Source organism: Callospermophilus lateralis, chromosome 6, assembly GCF_048772815.1.
Source record: "Callospermophilus lateralis isolate mCalLat2 chromosome 6, mCalLat2.hap1, whole genome shotgun sequence".
Lineage (NCBI taxonomy): Eukaryota > Metazoa > Chordata > Mammalia > Rodentia > Sciuridae > Callospermophilus > Callospermophilus lateralis.
Window position 1 is genome coordinate 41,888,149 of NC_135310.1, and position 18,964 is coordinate 41,907,112.

Sequence of the window (18,964 nt, forward strand, 5' to 3'; positions counted from 1 at the left end):
TCATTTGGAAAAATAAGAGGCCCAGAATAGCCAAAATACTCCTTAAAAAGAAAATGAAGTAGGTGGCATCACAATACCAGACCTTAAATTATACTAGAGAGTTATAGTAACAAAAACAGTGTAGTGTTGGTAACAAACAGACATGAAGAACAATTATACAAAATAGAAGTCACAGAGACAAACCTACATAAATATAGTTATTTCATACTGGACAAAGATGTCATATACATACATTGAAGAAAAGATAGCCTCTTCAACAAATGGTGCTGTTAAAACTGGAAATCCATATGTAGCAGAATGAAATTTAACTCTATCTCTTACCCTGCACAAAACTCAAAGTGGATCAAAGATGGTAGAAATTGATTTGTTTCAATTTTCTATGTACTTCCTCTTGGTTCAATTTGTGTAAGTCATATGTCTCTAGCAATGTGTTAATATCTTCAAGATTTTCTATTTTATTGGAGTGTAAGTTTTCATTATCCTCTGATTATTCTCTATTTCAGTGGTATCTGTCTTGATATTTCCTTTTTCATTATGAATGTCACAAATTTGAGGGTTTGCTCTCATTCTCATGGTTAACATAGCTAAGGGTTTATCAATTTTATTGATTATTTTCAAAGAACTAACATTTTATTTTATTTATTTTTTAAATATTTTATTTCAATTGTATTAATTTCAGCACGGAGTTTGATTATTTCCCATATTCTATTGCTTTAGTGTTGATTTTTTCTTGTTATAGAGCCTTGAGATGTAATGTTAGGTTATTTATTTGGTGACTTGTTTTCTTCTAATGAATGAGCTCAATGCTATAAACTTTCCTCTTAGAACAACCTTCATATTGTCCCAGAGATTTTGATATGTTGTGTTTGTATTCTCATTTACCTCTTAGTACTTTTTATTTCATCCCTGTTTTTGTCTTCTATCCATTGATCATTCATTAGTATATTAATCTCCAGATGTCAGCAATGATTTCTAATTGCATTCCATTATAATCTGATAGAATGTATTTGTATTTGCTAAGTGTTGTTTATGACCTAAGATGTGGTCTATTTTAGAAAATGATCTATGTGCTGCTGAGAAGAAAGTGTATTCAGTCATGGATGGATGAAATTATATATATATATATATATATAGATAGATATATATATATATATCTATCTATATATATATATATATATATAGATATATAGATATATATAGATATAGATATATATAGATATATATAGATAGATAGATCTATCTATCTATATCTGTATCTGTTAAGTCTAAATTATTAATTGTATTTTTTAGTTCTATAGCTTCTTTGTTTAATTTTTGTTTGGAAGATCTATCCTGTGATGAAAGAGGCATGGTAAAGTCACCTAGTATTATTGTGTGGTGGTTTATTGGACACTTGAAATTGAGCAGAGTTTTTTTGGTGTATGTTGATGCTCCATTGATTGGGGCACAAATTTTTATGATTGTTATATCTTGTTGGTTTATAATTCACTCAAATCATAAGAAATAGCCTTCTTGTTCCCTTCTTATTAACTTTGATTTGCAGTTCACTTTATCTAATATGAAGATAGAATCCCCTGCTTGTTTATAAGATACATGTGAAAAATATATATATATTTTAACCATTCTTTTACCTTCAGTCTGTGGATGCCTTTGCCTATGAGGTAAATCTTTTGGAGACAGCATATTGTTGGGTCTTGTTTTTTAATACATTTTGCCAGTCTACATCTTTTGATTGGTGAATTTAGGCCATTTACATGCAAAGTGATTATTAAAAATAATTATTAAATGTCATTTTGATTTATTTCTGGGTTTTAATTTGAATTAAGTAATCTTTTGATTGACTATTAAGTCAATCTTTTGATTGACTATTCTTCAAGTATATTTCCTCCCTGTGCTGGTTCTTAATTTTCATTTTCATTTCTATTTCTTCTTCATGAAATATGATATTGAGTATGTTTTGTAGTGCAGTCTTTACAGTTGTGAATTCTTTTAACTTTTGTTTATTGTGGAAAGTTTTTATTTCATCATCAAACCTGAGGCCTAATTTTTCTGGATATTGTATTCTTGGTTGACATCCATTTTCTGTGGGGACTTAATATATATTATTCCAAGACCTCTTTGCTTTTAGGGTCTCGGCTGAGAATTCAGTTGAGATCTGATTGCTTTCCCACTAAATGTGACCTGTCATTTTTCCCTAATGGGCTTTAAAATTTTTATTCTTTAAAATTTTCTATTATGTATGTTAGTCATTTTCAAATGAGGTACCTTGTGTAGGTCTGTTGTAATATTATATATTTGGAGTCCTATGAACTTCCTGATTTGATTTTCCATTTCATTCTTAAGATTTGGGAAATTTTCTGATATTATTTTATTGAAAAGATTCTGCATTTCTTTGATTTGTATCTCCAAGCCTTCATCTAGTCAAATAAGGTCTTGTCATGTTTATCTCATATTTTTTGAAATTTCTGTTCATGTTCTCTAAACAGCTTTTTACCATGGTCAACTTTATTTTCCAGATTAAATATTTTGTCTTCATTTCTTGAAACTCTACTTTCCAAGTCATCTATTCTGCTGATAATGCTTTCCATTGAGTTTTTAACTTAGTTTATTTATTTCTTCATTTTGAATAGTTCTGATGAATACTTTTTCAGGATCTCTATCTTCTTATTGAAGTGATATTTCATTTTTTGGATTTTTCTCTTTGATTTTACTCCTTACACCATTCTTTACCTCAGAACTCTGTTTAACTATGAACTTTCTACATTCATTCTCTAATGTGTATTCCTCTGTTGTATCATTGGATTCCGTTAGTGAGGTATTTTGATTTGTTTGAGATGGTTATTCCCTTACTTTTTCATGTTGTTTGTATTCTTTTTTTTTTTTTTTTTTTTTTTTTTTTTTTTTTTTTTTCAATTTAAGTAAGATTTATTGTGTGTCTATAGTGTGCATGGACCTTTATTAGACACACTGAAATTCAGGCACAAGATAGACACAAGATCCCTGACCTTAGGTACCTTATGATCTAATTAGTATAATACAGATTAGAAACAGTAGACAGACAAGTTACATGTCAACACTTAATTGTTGAAATCAACATTAAAGGGCTGTAATTTAAGTAATCAAAAATGGCATCTAATCCTAAAATTATTTATAAAAGGTATTTGGCGTCAGAATCCACAGCACTTCAAACAAGGTAAGTTCCACTGCAGATCAATAATCACAAAGATGCAAACACACTGAAACACTTGACAGCACTATGAATGACTTTTGTTATTTTGGATCTTCTGTTTCCTTCTTATTATAGTCCGAAGCCTCCGTAATACCAATTTATCAGACAGAAGCATGTCATCTTGTTGTTCTAGATAATCCAGTAAGTTTTCGGTCCATTCAAGTGCAGCTTTATGACTAATAAGTTTTTCTGGGTTCAGTTCTGCTTTTTTAGTTTTACTGGAAGGCTTTTGCTCCACAGGCTTGGCCTGGTCCTCGGCACCTTCACTGTCAGTTAGCACCTGACAGCTTGAGTCATTACTCCGAGAGTCAAACCACTGATTAATATTCTCAATGTCAACATGTTCACAATCTTCTGTGTTCTGTAAAACTGTTGCCAAGTTAGCTGCTAAAATGGCTCCTTCATCAATGTTCATGACTGAATTTTCTTCATTGCCAGGGAAAAGTTTTTTCCATGCTTTGGTTATGGTACTTGATTTTATCATGTTCCAAGCTCTTGACACTTCATAAATTGCATCCAACACTGTCAAATTCTTCCAAAACATTTTTGGGTCAATACTTTCATCCATGTATTTCTGGAGAAGTCCTGCTCGATAGTATCTTTTTACTGTGGCTAAAACTCCCTGGCTCATTGGTTGAATCAGACTTGTTACATTTGGTGGCAAATATTTGACAATTATTCTGCCATCATCTGAACTCAACAGCTCTTCATTTGGATGTGCTGGGGGAAAATCTAAAAGAAGCACTGCTTTTTCGAGAAGCCCCTTAGATTTCAAATGCTTCTGTACTTGTGGCACAAAATATTTCTCAAACCACTGTCTGAAAACAGACTGTTCTATCCATGCACCTTTTTGACTGAAGTAAGTGACCGGAAGGTTTGAAAGATCAGTTCCTTTGAATGCACGGGGTTTTTTTGCTTTCCCCACAACACAAAGGTTAAGTTTGTGTAAACCCGTGGCATTTGCACAACACATAATAATGATTCTCTCTCTGCTTGACCTATACTCAGAAGTACTTTGCTCAGAGTCAAGAGCTAATGTCCTTGATGGAAGGCATTTCCAGAACAATCCAGTTTGATCAGCACCATAAATTTGCTCTGGCTGTAGATTCTCTCTCTCAACAAATTCCTGAAAATTACCACAAAATTCACTGGCAGCAGTTTCATCTCCTTTTAATTTTGTTCCTTTCCCAGCAGCCTTTGGAATACCATGGCGCTGCTTAAATCGAGTTAGCCAGCCAGATGATGCATTAAAATCACCTTCCATCCCCAAAGCATCAAAAAAGAACTTGGCTTGTTTTGCACAAATAGTTCCAGACACTGGAATTCCATCTGTTTTCTGTTGGTTAAACCACTCTATCATAACCCTATCAAGTTCCTCATATGTTGATGACTTCATAGATTTACGTTTGGATACCCCACTTATAGGATCTGAACTGTTAGCATAGTTTATAATCCGTTCTTTGTTCTTTTTAATATCACGAACTGTGGATTCACCAATTCCATATACCACAGAAAGTTTTTTGAAAGAGATACCTTCTTCAAGTTTCTTAATGATGTCAAGCTTGTCCTTAATTGTCAACACCACACGCTTACGTTTCCCTAGCATTTTAAGTGTCTAATATTTCAGGTGATTACTGGAACAAGATAATTAACAACTTAAATTTGAATACAGAGATTACAATATGGAGCATTAAGATCCCTCCTCTGCCCTGAAGACCTAGAGTAACCACCAATTTTCTGACAAGGTCTACAGGAATCTCTTCACTTTCATTTTAAAACAAAGTTCTTACAACAGGGAAAGCTCCAATTAACCCTACCTTCCTCTTAGTCTGAAGTCTTTTCATGAACTGCAATCTTACTGGAGGTTAGAAGTTGAACCAAAGCTACACTACAAGGTCTCTAAAACAGTCCTCTTAAACACTTAATAGTTGCCATCATTACAGAGAAGGTTTTTCCCTAAAGCACTAAGACTGAGGTTGCGGTAATTCGGGATATGTGCAAGAAAAATAAACGCAATATAGGACTTGCAAACTTGACATACAGGAAAAAACAATGGGAAAACTCATTCCCTCACTGTGTTGTCTTAGCAGGGCAATGGACTGTAAGGGATGCTCTTTTCCAGTCAAGGATTGCTACAGGTTACAGAGGGGAGTGCTTATGAAAAATCGTAGAAGTTAAGGCAAGCTGGACAGAAGAGGTGCAAATGAGGTGAAAGTGGACAAGCAGAAAACTCTGTACTTTAACTCAACACAAACTTACACCTAATGTAATTTGCTATTGGAAAGGGGAAAGGTGGGCAAGAGGCAATGCCACGTGATTAAAGAAAGCATCAAAAAACTTCATGGGTAGAAATCAGGACTCAAGGCACAGGCAGTGGGGTGGAAAGCTCGGTGAAGATGTTACAATAGTCCTGGTGAGAGATGATCCTCCATGGGCCAACAGAAGTTCCTGTGAGGGCTGTATAGGTACTCGCAGCCTCTGAAACCTCCTGAAATTAAGAGGTCAGAGGGAAGCCTTGTTAGCCAGGGCCTCTCCCCAGCGCCGCGCGAGCTCCGGAGCGCGGGACGTCTTTCCTCCCGCGGAGGGAGCCCGGATTCTGCCTGGACGCGGGCGACCAGGGTGTCACCGCCGCGGCCAGCCAGCCGGTGAGCAGTCGCTTGGCGCAGAGGACGCCAGTTCGCCGACTGCGGGCATCGCTCTCCGCCTGCCTGCACGGCGGCCAGCTCGTGCTGAGAGCAAATGGAGTCTCCCGAAGGAGGTTGACACCGGTGGCGCGGCGGCTGCGGCAGCCTGTTGTTTGTATTCTTACTGATTTGTCAGTAAGAATCTGAGGTGGCAGAACTTCTATCCCTTCAATTTACAGTGTTTCTGAAGATTTCTAGTACCTCACATTTTAGGGGGAAACAAATAGCAACCATGACCTTGGGAGACACAGAGTGTGCTATCATATACTAAAAAAAATGTACAGCTCATGAATTGGTTCAGCTAGTCAATGTCCCTAATCACCATCCTCCTTGCTTCGAGCATGCCTTAGTGCCACTGGAAATGTGGGCTGTCTTAGTCTCCCATTTCAACCTGCCTGTGATAGATTTGCAAAGGCTTCCTCTGGAGCTGGTCGTGTTTTTTTCTTTTAGTATTTTATTGTATCTAATCTTCTGAGTTCCTAGGCCATTCCAAATAGGATAATTATCTCCTCCTCCTCCTCCTCCTCCTCCTCCTCCTCTTCTTCTTCTTCTTCGACTTCAAGGAGAAGCTGTTTGTCCATTTTCCTGGTGGTCTTGTACTATAGAGCTGTTTAGAAAGTCACTTTCTCTACTCCACTATCTTGACACTTCGGAGGGTAACTTTAGGTTAGGGGTATTGGAAATCAAGTTTATGTATCATAAGTTCTTCCCTCCATCTTCTACTAATTGCATGAAAAGTTCATTTCCCAATCCACTGAAGCTCTGTAAGGGTACACTTTAGTTTTGCCTGTGATTTTAAAAGGACTGTTTTAATCAGACTAGACTATCCTTTTAACATACAAAGACTGACCACATAAGATGTCTCAATAATAAAAAGAGGAATGAAAGGTAAATTTGCTCCAGTCTCTGAGAGATAAATAAATGAAGATATTAAATATATACTATATTTTATATATGATAATATTTATTTAATATTTGAAAAGAGAAGAGATAATAGATAAGAGATATGGGAGTCCATTCTGAAGGCTATATCTATAAAAAGTAGTTTGAATAATCACTTGCTTCCCAATTAGTTAGGTAGAAAAGGACACTAATTTTACTCTGAAGCAGAAAACCCTGAGTTGTAATAGAGCATCATTAGGATTAGAGAAAGAGAATATTCCTTTTTTGTTATTTAGTGGTTGTGCAATATCAACTTTGCTGGGCTTATTTGAGCCTCCATTTTTGGTTATTTAAATTAAGGTTGAATTACTTCAGATCAGCTGTGCAGCATTATGTGGTTAAGAGCTTGCTTGTTTGAGCTCGACTTCTGACACCACCCTACACTCTGTGATGATAGCAAATTACTTCATTTCTCTGTGCCTTGGTTTTCATCACCTAAAAAATGAATAATAGTAAAAACTTACTTCTTATTGATATGAGGATGTATGCCATAGTAAGTCCTTGATGGATGTTATTGTTTTATTTTAATAGAGTTATGTTCCACAAAGTAGTACACCACAAATAAATGTTCACATAGTTGTTCTGTTTCTATTATTAAGAACCCATGACAGTTTCTTGGTATAATTTCAAATTCACACATTAATCCCTTAGCAACTTGTTACTTACACATTTAATTTTTGCCTATACCCAAGGAGTTAAAGATATTCAAGTCACTAACTTTCTGATTTTGGCACAATTTATCAAAACTTATTATTAATTCACAAAAGTTGGCATTAGACCATGAACTTCTTCAGAAATAATTACAAAGAAAGAGCATTCAGCTGCTTCAAAAATAAATTTATCTTTTCTCCTAAAGGGGGAGGATTTTAGAATAAAATGCATTCCTTTTATCTTTAAATTGATTTAGAGACATTATAAATTCTGTATTTTAAGAATCAATCAAACATAATCTCAATTAACTATACACAGAAATTCCAATAAATAGGAATAAGCCTTTAAAAATTACCATGTTGGTCACCACACAAAAAAGAATATCTGCAGAATTAGATATGTCTCTGCACAATATTATAGGTTTAAATATACAACTCAGATTCCAGAGCTATTATTATGGTCTCAAAGTCTGAGACTGAAACTGAAAGATGCACTTCAGCTGCAAATATGTAGCAATTATCATGAAATGAACTTTATTCCACATTTTTGCTAATCACCATGGTAACCTGCATTCAATGGATTCTTTCTGGGAAATATTCCAGACTTCATCAGACATTTTTAGTTTAGTTCAGAAGTTTAGAATACTTTCACTTACTTGGTTGCTTATATTGTTGTTTTCAAGCAATATATAATGACATTATAAATTAATTTTCTATAATATTGAGCCAGTTTGAAAATTTTTAACTAAAGAGCATGTTCTTGGGTTCTTAATGCAAGAAGAATAATTGTATGTCTAATATTGATATATACTAATAACATATTTTATAAATATGTTAATAAATTAGTGAGCTTATAGTTTAATACAAGTTAAGTTATACAAATTCAACACTTATTTTGATCATTGATAACTTACATAATTTCACTCATACATATTCAAATTTAAATATTATAATGTTGGATATAATATTATGACCTATCTTTTTTATTTATTTATTTATTTTTTTGGTACCAAGCATTGTACCTAGAGGCATTTTGACCACTGAGCCACACACACAGCCCCGTTTTTTAAATGTTTTATTAAGAGACAGGTTCTCACTGAGTTGCTTAGGGCCTTGCTAATTTGCTGAGGATGGCTTAAAACTCAAGATCCTCTTGCCTCAGCTACTGGGATTATAGGTGTTGTGCCACCATGCCTGGCTACATTTCCTTTCCCCTTTCCTCTTCCTCCTCCTCCTCCTCCTCCTCCTCTTCCTCCTCCTCCTTTTCTTTCTTCTGCTCTTCCTCCTCCTTCTCTTCTTCTTCTCAGGTGAGCAGGAATTTTCTTAAAAAGGAAAGTGAGAGAAAGATTCAGAATTTCCATTGCTGTGTGCCTGGGAGTGGCAAGAGTGCCATTTAAATCTTATAGTGCTCCTCTTTTTAAAGGTTCTTAAGGAAAAGTTGATAAGTTGGTTTTTGATATTTAAATCATCCCACAGTGGATGTAGGCCAGATTATGGATTATTCATGAGATTATCTATGAGATGCAGAAACAGGAACTTTTTTATAATATGTTGGGACATGTTAAAGTGACAGTCCTTGTGCTTGATCTCTTATTGACCTTTACTGTCTGTTTCCTACTCTTCATTTTCTATCCTTTTCTTAGTCCCCACCTTGATAAAGAAATCCTTATTGCTGTAAGGAAATTGGATAATGACTGCTCTAGCTGCTTCCAACTGTAAAGGGGCTTTGAAGGATAAGCATTTTGTGTTTCCTTTTCAGGGAAAATTGGGCTGGTCAAGAGGTTCATGGTAGAAGTAATCTGAAATATCTGAAATGAATGCTCAGTAACTGCATCCTGCTATTAAGGGGTGTTGAGAAGCAGCAGTGAGGACTCCTTTGGTGGCCAGTGCAGGGGTTCCTCATAGATGTCCATGTAATGTTTCTTTGTGTCTAAAAGGAATAGATTATTTTGTTGGTAAATAAGTTTGTTGCAGCTTTGATTAATCTCTGAATGAGACCTCCTACGCAGGAGATGATCCAGTACCCAACTGCAACAGGTTTCACTTAATGCTTTGACTCTATCCCTTTGGCTTTTAAACTTACATATTTTATTTCTTTTTCTGAGCCTTTTTCTCCCTGATTTCTCCTCCCCGATCTTCTTTTCTCTACCCTTCTTCTTACTGATCTTCTTTCCCCTGGTCTTCCCTTCCTAATCTCTCCTCCCTAATCTCATTTTATCTGAATCACTTATTTAAAAACCCTCCTATCCCCCATGATGGGCAGAATCACAGTCTTTGGGATTGGAGTCCCCTATCAAAGTCTCCTTTGATAGAAAAGCAATAAAGCTTCTTTTTACTACCTCTCAAAACCATTTCCTCATTATTTCATTGGTACTGGGGACAAGAACTGAGCTTCCAGCAACACTACTGCAGTTAGTACCCCAAGCAATATGATTTAAAAGTTACCACAGCATATCCAGCTTTGTATTCCCTATTCTGTAAAAGAACTTCCATCTATATACATACTAAGGTCTGGATTGGACAGGGGAAAACTTTGGAGGTCTCCCAGGGCTGAGTAATCTGTATCTAAGTCTTGTTGACACTCATGTTCAGGGTTTCCTTCTAAGGATTCCAGAAGAAATGTGGCTGATTTTCAACTTGAGCAAGCCCTGCTATTTTAGAAGATGACTCTTTGAGAGCTATAATCCCTTTTTGGTATTCAGAATTCCTGAAAGTTCATGAGATTTATAAAGTAAGATCTCTTCTTAGGGGTATCTTAATTGCCTCAAGGTAACAGCAAGGCTACTGTAGCCACCACTCCCAGGCAATGGGGCCATCCCTGAGATATCATGTCAAGCTTGAGTTGTTTTTCCAGATGACTCTTCCCCTAGTCTACAGATTCCTTCAGACAATTGTAACCCTATATATCAAACCTGTAGTTGGCACAGTTAAACTTTCTTTTTTGAGACCTTATAACCTCTCCTCAGATAATTTAGGAGCTCTGTAGTGGCCATTTGACATTCCTCCTGGGTGGAAACACATGGAGGATGTCATTCACATATTGAAGGATAGTTACAGATGAAAGTGTCCTTTAATTCTGCTAGGTCATTGGCAAGGATTTGCCCAATTAAGTGGGGACTATTTGAATCCTTGAGGTAACACTGTCCAAATTAATTGAAAATCACTATCTGGATCCTCAAAAGTAAACATATTATGACCGATTGTCTAGGGGTTTACAGAAAGAGGTATCCTTTAAGTCTAATTTAGTTAACCAAGCAGTGGCAGCTGGAATCTCAGATAACAAGTGTAAGGGTTAGACACAGAGGATGAAGGGGAATAACTGCTTCATTGATTATCTTAAGATCTTGGATTAGACACCATTCCCTAGTTTTTTGGGGGCGGATTCCTAAAGTGGGTATATTACAGAGACTATTGCAAAGCACTAAGAATCCCTGTTGTTTAAGATTTTGAATGCTCTCTAGAAAACCTCTTTTTGCCTGTGGGTGCAAGGTCCTATCTCTGGTGTGGGAAGAGGGAGGGGTCCTTCAAATTTATTTTAACTGGAACTGCACTCTTTGCTTACCTCATTTTTCCCTCAGTGGCCCATACTTAAAGATTTTATATCAATTTCTAATAAAGGTAGACATAATGGACCCTGGGGTCCTAAATCATGGTGATGGAGTCCTGAAGAGTAACTTTTGAGAGTATCTCTTCCAAATAAAGGAATAGGACACTCTGAGACTATTAGAAATGCAGAGAAAACATCACCGAAATTAGAGTTTAACTAAAATATCTAGTGATAGGCCATCTAGGGCACCCCTCACACCATCACAGTATCAGAGGAGACAGGTACAGGGTAAAAGCAAGTATGAGAAACTGGTGCCAGTGTCCAGAAGGAAACTGACCTTTTGGCTCCCTACTGAGAAGTATACCTGGGTTTCATGCATGATAATGAGAGTCACAGGAGCCAGTAAGGTTGACCTTGGGCCCCTTTATGTTTGGTTGGGGGAATCTGGACTATGAACTTGCACCACTAGGAGAACATTCATTCCTCCTTGACAGACAGGGTAGGGCCTTGATGGTAGTCAGTTAACCTGTTGGCATTCCCATTGGTAATGTTCACTCCTTTCCACAGTGGAAATAAGTTCCTTTTATGGCTAAGGTATATTACATGTATCTCCTTTAGCATTCCAAGAGCTTACCCCTTGCAAGGCCATAACCAGTACTTGAGCTGTCCTTCCATTTATATGTTACCCTTCCTTCCTCTCCTGATTTGTTATAAAAGACAAATGTTGTGAATCAGGGGATATTATCTAAGATCTGAACAGGGCCATATGCCAATTTTTGTAACTTCCTTCTAATGTCTGGGGATGACTAAATAATTATCTTAAACATGCCCCAACATATTATAAAAAAAGTTCCTGTTTCTGCATCTCATAGATAATCTCATGAATAATCCATAATCTGGCCCACATCCACTGTGGGACAATTTAAATATCAAAAACCAACTTATCAACTTCTCCTTAAGAATCTTTAAAAAGAAGAGAACTATAAGATTTATGGCCCTCTTGCCACTCCCAGGCACACAGCAACGGGAATTCTGAATCTTTCTCTCATTTTCCTTTTTAAGAAAATTCCTGCTTACCTGAGAAGAAGAAGAAGAAGAAGAAGAAAAAGGAGGAGGAGCAGGAGGAGGAGGAGGAGGAGGAGGAGGAAAGGGGGAAGGAAATGTAGCCAGGTATTTATCTTTTAAAATTATGTAGCCCTCTATGGATTCAGGATCCACTGTGGTGTGCTTTCACAATGCCACTCTGAGTTTATCCAGAAAGGTTGTGGGTTTCTCCTAGGAGCCTTGATGAATTTCAAATATCTTATAATAATGAACAGGTTTCTGCCTTAACTTTCTGAGACCTTCAAGAATCAGAGCCTGAAAATGTCTCAGTTCCAATCATCCTCTTCATTGTTTGTATTCCTTTCCAGATTGTTCTTATGAACTGCCTGTGCCCAGATGGATAATTAGATTTACTACTAACCTGTGCTGCAGGGGCATGGCTGAGATGACTAGCATCTCCACAATGTTCAACTGCCCTTAAGGCAGTCTCCTTTTCATTAGAGGTCAAAGTTTGGTTAATCAGTAACATAATATCCTTCCAGGTAGGACTGTAACACCTCAATGTATTTGTCTGGATCCTCTGAGAAGTTACCTAAATCCATCTTTATTTTCTTTAGTTCTTTAGGGAAAAAGGAACAAAGATCTCGGTTGGCCCAAATTCCCTTCCTGGCACTTTCTGAAGTGGAAATGTGTTTTGTCCTCCTCTAGATAATGGGGTCTTGGGAGAACATGAGGGCTGTTGGAAGGGGTTAGTAGGGGTTAGGAACCATTGGGATTTCTCTGATGTTTCTAACCTGGTAGCTGTCTCCATAGACTTTTCTTCCATCATGGTAGCAGTCATAGTTGCTGTAACTTAAACTGCTGACATAATTTGGGGATCTCCATCAGAGCAAATAAGCCTAAACACATGGGGTCTCAGAGCACGTTCATTCTTTCTTTAAAAACAAACTAAGGTTGGGGCTGGGGATGTGGCTCAAGTGGTAGTGTGCTTGCCTGGCATGCGTGCGTCCCGGGTTCGATCCTCAGCACCACATACAAACAAAGATGTTGTGTCTGCCGAAAACTAAAAAATAAATATTAAAAAAAAATTCTCTCTCTCTCTTAAAAACAAAACAAAACAAAACAAAAAAACAACTAAGCTGCAAGGTAGTATTAAAGCTTATACTTCTCTCTGGTGGCCATGATTCTCCATCACAGAGTTTGTCTTGAGGCCACCTCTGACAATAGAAGAAAATCAGCCACCTTTTCCCGAGTGTCTGTGGATCAAACTTTTCCCAGTTTTTCAGTAACAGGCTAGTGGTGAACCTGGCACTACCTCTGGGGCTTAAGCTCCCCTCTGGGTAAGAGAAAACAGAGTTTAGGTGCTGCACCAGAGGAACTGCCCACTCTCATAGGAACGTCTCCATGAATGAGCTTTTTTGGCAATTGGCAGTCCTGCTCCTCTAACCCTTATAGGTCTTGGTTTCTATGTGACAAATACCTTGGGGGAGCCAGACTTAGTGGACCTTGCTGGTCTCCCTTGCCCACTATTGAACTTACAGATACAATGGCTGATGACTAATTGTTGGCTGACAGTGGGATATGTTCCTTTGCTTCCTATGGCAACAAAATTGGAGAGTACAAACTCTCCTTCTTTTAGTCCATGGAGACTATATAAGCCCAGGGTCATCATGGACAAAAGATCATTTTACAGGGGTTTTTGATTTACAGTCTGGATTCCAGGGTCCTGGAAGAACAAGGAGGACAGGTTGTCTCAGAGGATCTTTTGCCTTCTTCATGGAGAAATTTGAGAAAGAATTTAACAGGCCGTGAGCCCTGTGGGCTTGAAGACAACCAAAGGGATAGAATGCAGCTTCCTTTGAGGAGGGGGTGTGTGAGGGTGTGTGTGAGAATGTGTCTCCCTAAATCCCTAAAGAACAAAAAGGATGGGTGCCTCTCCTTCCCTTAAAGGCAAACAAATTGAGGAGGCACATGGGAGTACAGAAAGAACAGTGGTCTGCAATCCTTCCCTATGGAGAAGAGGTTACCCAAACCTCTCCCTGGAATCAATCTGCATAGTATGCACCTCTTTCTGCAGATATTAGCTATGACAAAAGCAATTGGAAGGATCTAGTATGAGGGAGTAGGTGTGGGAGGCTCATAGAAGGTGCCAACCTAGCACAACATTCACTCACAGCCATGATCAATCAATCATCACAGGATACCCCAAGGGGCTATCAGGAAATGGCATCATAAGAGGGACCATTGAGAGTCACCAAACAGTAGCCTTAGTCAGAATCTATCAGTTCCCTCCCAACTTCACCCAAATTCCTGCATGGAAAGGTAGGCCAGGATAAGGGGCCACTGTCTACTTATTTTGGACACACTCTGAGCTGGGATAGAAAAGTAGGAAATGGTTCCACGAATCCCAATGTGCCTGACCCACAGGACAGATAATTGGGAACTACAGAAACAGAGAAACCTATCATTTGACTTGAGACTTGAGATTGGCACTGCACTAATTTTCTTTAAGTGGCTGACTGGTATCCAGTTTTCCTCCAAAGGGGTGTTAAGACAAAGAATGTCAGGGGCAAATGATTTACCTTGGTGGGGGAAGAGGATCCTGGAGGAACCCCCAAGATATTACTGGCAGGAGTCAGGATCAGGTTCCTGTTTCATAGAGTCAAAAAATGAACATCATGAAAACTGCTGTAGGAAGCAAGGGAGCAGAAATTTTATTATAATAGAAAATGAGAGAAAGATTAGAACTCCTGATCCAGTGTACCTGGGAGGGGGAAGAGTGACTTCCATTTCTTTAAATAGGTTATTATGTTGGTAAAATTTAATTTGGGGTGTCAATAAGTGGTAATCTTTAAAAGAAACATCATATATGCTGGGGTACTTACATAGTGAACTCTTGGATTGAAACAGTACACAAATTACATATTTTACTTTTGAATTTGAGCAATAGATGTGATTCTTATTCTTGGAATACTATTATACAAGTTGATATCAAATTTGTGTGATGTGTACACTGTTGAATTTTATGGATTTGACTTCCATTTTTTTATTTGATTTCAAATTAAATTGTATATAAAGAATTCTTAACTTCTTATTGATAAACACACACCATAACAGTATTTTCACATATCAAACTTTCTGTAGAATATTATCCTTCCTAAAAAATAAGTGAGAGTTAATCAATGGAATAATAAAGATTAAAATCCATTTTAAAAGTTTAAGTCTTAAAATTGAAGAAGCAATGATATCTTGTCTGGATAAAAATATTTATTTGTTGGTCAATACATATACTTAAGCTCCTTATTAATTTTTCTACCAGCTCTCTTTGTTCTTGTGTAGGATCTTGAATATTTTAGGAGTGTTATTAATGAAGTAGTAATTTAAATACCCTTTTATGCCTTACTGGCATTTACTTTATGTTCTGTTGTATTTACTGATGCTAAAACATTTTTGTAGACAATTCAGCAATCATAAATCCTCAAAGGTCAGAGAATGTCCAAAGGATATTTTAGTGCATTGTGCCCTTGCATAACATGAAGGAAATATTTGGATTATGAAACTTTGTATCTTAAGGATTATTATATTGATGCTATATTTGATTGTGTTATATACATACACATATTTGTATATGTATGTGTGTATGTGTATATGCATATATAACTATATATATGTTAGAAAGATCTTTATAAATGAAGTAGGAAAGATGAATGCATTTTATTAAAAGTGCTTATTTATTTACCATTTTTGTTCTTTATTTTGTGAATCTTAGGCATAAAATAGCTAAAAAATTAAACAGGTAGGATTTAATGTTGGAAGCTGAAACCACTTTAGATATTGGGGCAGTTATATTATTTAATGCAGGGATTAAGTGTTTTGCAAAATTCCTGGATGAGGTAAAACAGCCGTTTCCAAGCTGGAGCTCTTGGAATGACTCTAAGAACAATTCAAAACTGGCCCAGTGGGGAAGCTGCCACATCTGATGTCACTACTGAAGTTGTACCAGCCTAGGTCTGAAGTTGTGGCCACACCTAATATAGTCTCTGCACAGAAGGGAAGAAGAGAATGGGTTCCTGACGCTGGGGACCAAGCAGGTCAGGTCAGTTATTGCTGGTGCTATTGCTTCTTGAAAATGAACAATGACATCTGCTATAGAGAAACCATAACTAATTGGTGGTGACAACCAGAAATACAGAAGGGTGATTCTGCCTCTCTGGTCCTTTCCCAGTTTGGAGGGAATGTTGTGGTTTGGATATGAGGTGTTCCCCACAAAACCTCCTGTGTTAATGTAAGCATGCAGAAGTAAAATAATTGATTATGAGAGCTGCAACCCAATCAGTGGATCAATCCATTTGCTGGATAAATAATTTGAATGGACTGAATGTTAAATGCAGGCAGGTGGAGTATGGATGGAAGAGGTGGGTCAGTGGGGGCCTGGCACAAGGATTATGTATTTTGTCCCTGGATTCTCATGCTCTGTCTGCTTTCCTGCTGCCATGACCTGGGTCTCTTCCCTCTGCTATTATTTCTGCCATGATGTTTTGCCTCACCCTGGCCCAGATCAATGGAATCAGCTGACCAAGATCTCTAAATTTAAAATTGTGACTCCCTCCTCCCCCCGCCCAAATAAACTTTTCCTCCTCTAAGTTGTTTTTGTCAGATCTTTTGGTCACAGAGATGAAAAGCTGACTAACACAGGGAAGTTCATCTAATTAATAGAACTTGAAAGTCTAAGAAACGTAACTTTTGGCTTTCCAACCACTTCAAATAAAAGGTTAGTAAAATAAAGGCTCAGAAAGTCAATCTATGGTATCTACTACCACAAGTTAAAGACATATTTTAGAACAAATTTCCGGGAACATCAAAGTAAATTCTCAAATTTTCTTTAAATTAAGGGTCAAGAAAAAAAAAAAGAAAAGAAAAGAAAAGAAAAAGAAAACTTAGTCCTGACATATAATGACTGGCATATAGTAGGAGGTCAATACATATACTATTTAATAAACTATATGTTTATATTTAATAAACTATATAAATTTAGTTTATAAGTTATTAGATAGATGAGGAATAAAATGCCATAGATAAAAAGCTATCTCACTTTGGCATTCTACTATAATTTTGTTGATTTTAGAAAACTCTTACCTTTCTTGAAGTATACAAAATAAGAGGTATCTTTAAAAGATAATAATGAGTATAATGTAAAAAATATTTTATATGGAAATACAGAAGTTATCAAAATTGCATCACAGAAGAAAGCAGAATTTTAGGTTAAATTCATACATAGTAAATTAAAAAATGGTTGAAAATAAAATTAAGAAAATCTAAGGGTATGTAAATGTGAAAATTAAACTCTTTGATAACTTTCCTCCCATTTTGGTATATTTCCTCACAATTTTTATTCTATTGCAGATTTTTTTAATTTGGAATATATCATATTATAATTTTATATCCCAAAAGTTTCACATAGTAAAATATTTAAACATTTTTATAGTATTAAAAGTATACAAAATTAACAATTTAGTGAATATGCAATAATTTTATTTTATAAACAAACCATAAATTCATTTTGCCATTACATTTTGTCATCTATTGAGATTAAAGATTTAAATATTATAAAAATAGTTTTTTTCATGATATTTTATTTTATCTAAATACTTGAATGAAATAACTACAACATTTAAAAAATTCTTCCCAAATACTTCTTCCTTTCTAAAAGAATATGCTTTTTTTAAACATTAAAATTTTACATATTTTTATCAAATAATATCTTATCCCACATCACTAAAAACTACTCACTTAAATTAGTGATAAGAAAGGAAAAACTGCAACACAAAGAGTTATGTCAGTTCAAGCTCCTAAGCAAAGGAGTTGGAGATCTATATTTGGAAATCTGAATATAAAAGACACTGGTCTGAGGAATTGTTGAAGTTTTTATGACAATTAGGATACATTTCTCTTAGAAATAAAATTAATATGGGGCCATTGATAGATAGTTCAAAGCATTGCTCTTATAGATAAAAGCTAAGATAACTCTTTCATTTTGGCTTATTTCAGAAAATAAAATTCTTACATTAAGTAATGACTCAAACTTTCAAATAAAAAAATTATCCTTTTGTTTTTATCTTTGTATAAAAATATGAAAAAAATGTCTTGTAATATTATCTTTCACAACTATTTTGAAAATATGCAAAAAGAGCTAGTAATCATGGGGTGTTTTATCAACACTTCTATCTGCTCAGTTATTTTAAGATTGAACACGATTTTATATAGTTCTTTGTTGTTTACTTAAGTACTAACTACATAATCATAACCCTTGCATAATAATGTATAATTGAGGATTTACAAACAGCATTACAACCATTAGTCTTAATCTTTACAATTTGCTTTGTGGGCTTAATGTGGTAACTCCTAGCATTTCTGATTTATAGATGGAGAAAATGAAATAGGCAGGTGAGATTATTTATTTGTAATAGATATTGACTGAGCTGGGAATGAAGCCAGAACTCTGGAGTCTTGTTCATTCTCTAGGTCTGTTTCTTGGTTATGGGATCTAATGATTTATTATTTTAATTGAGTTACAAATACATAGCAAATTATCTGACACCTGACATCCTGTCAAGTACAAGTACAGATCTACAGTTTAATCAATGAAGTTAACAATGGCATCTCTAACATACTTTAGATAAGAGTTTTCTGAATCTAACTCTATTCAACTAAAACACTAAATGGTAGTGATAAAATAGGTATATTTTACTTCATTATACTATTTGGAAAATTTATCATATATCATTAATATCTTATATAAAGACTGTCAATCAAATAGACCTTTTGTGCTATAGAATATTATGTCTCATAAGTAAATCAAATCCATGTT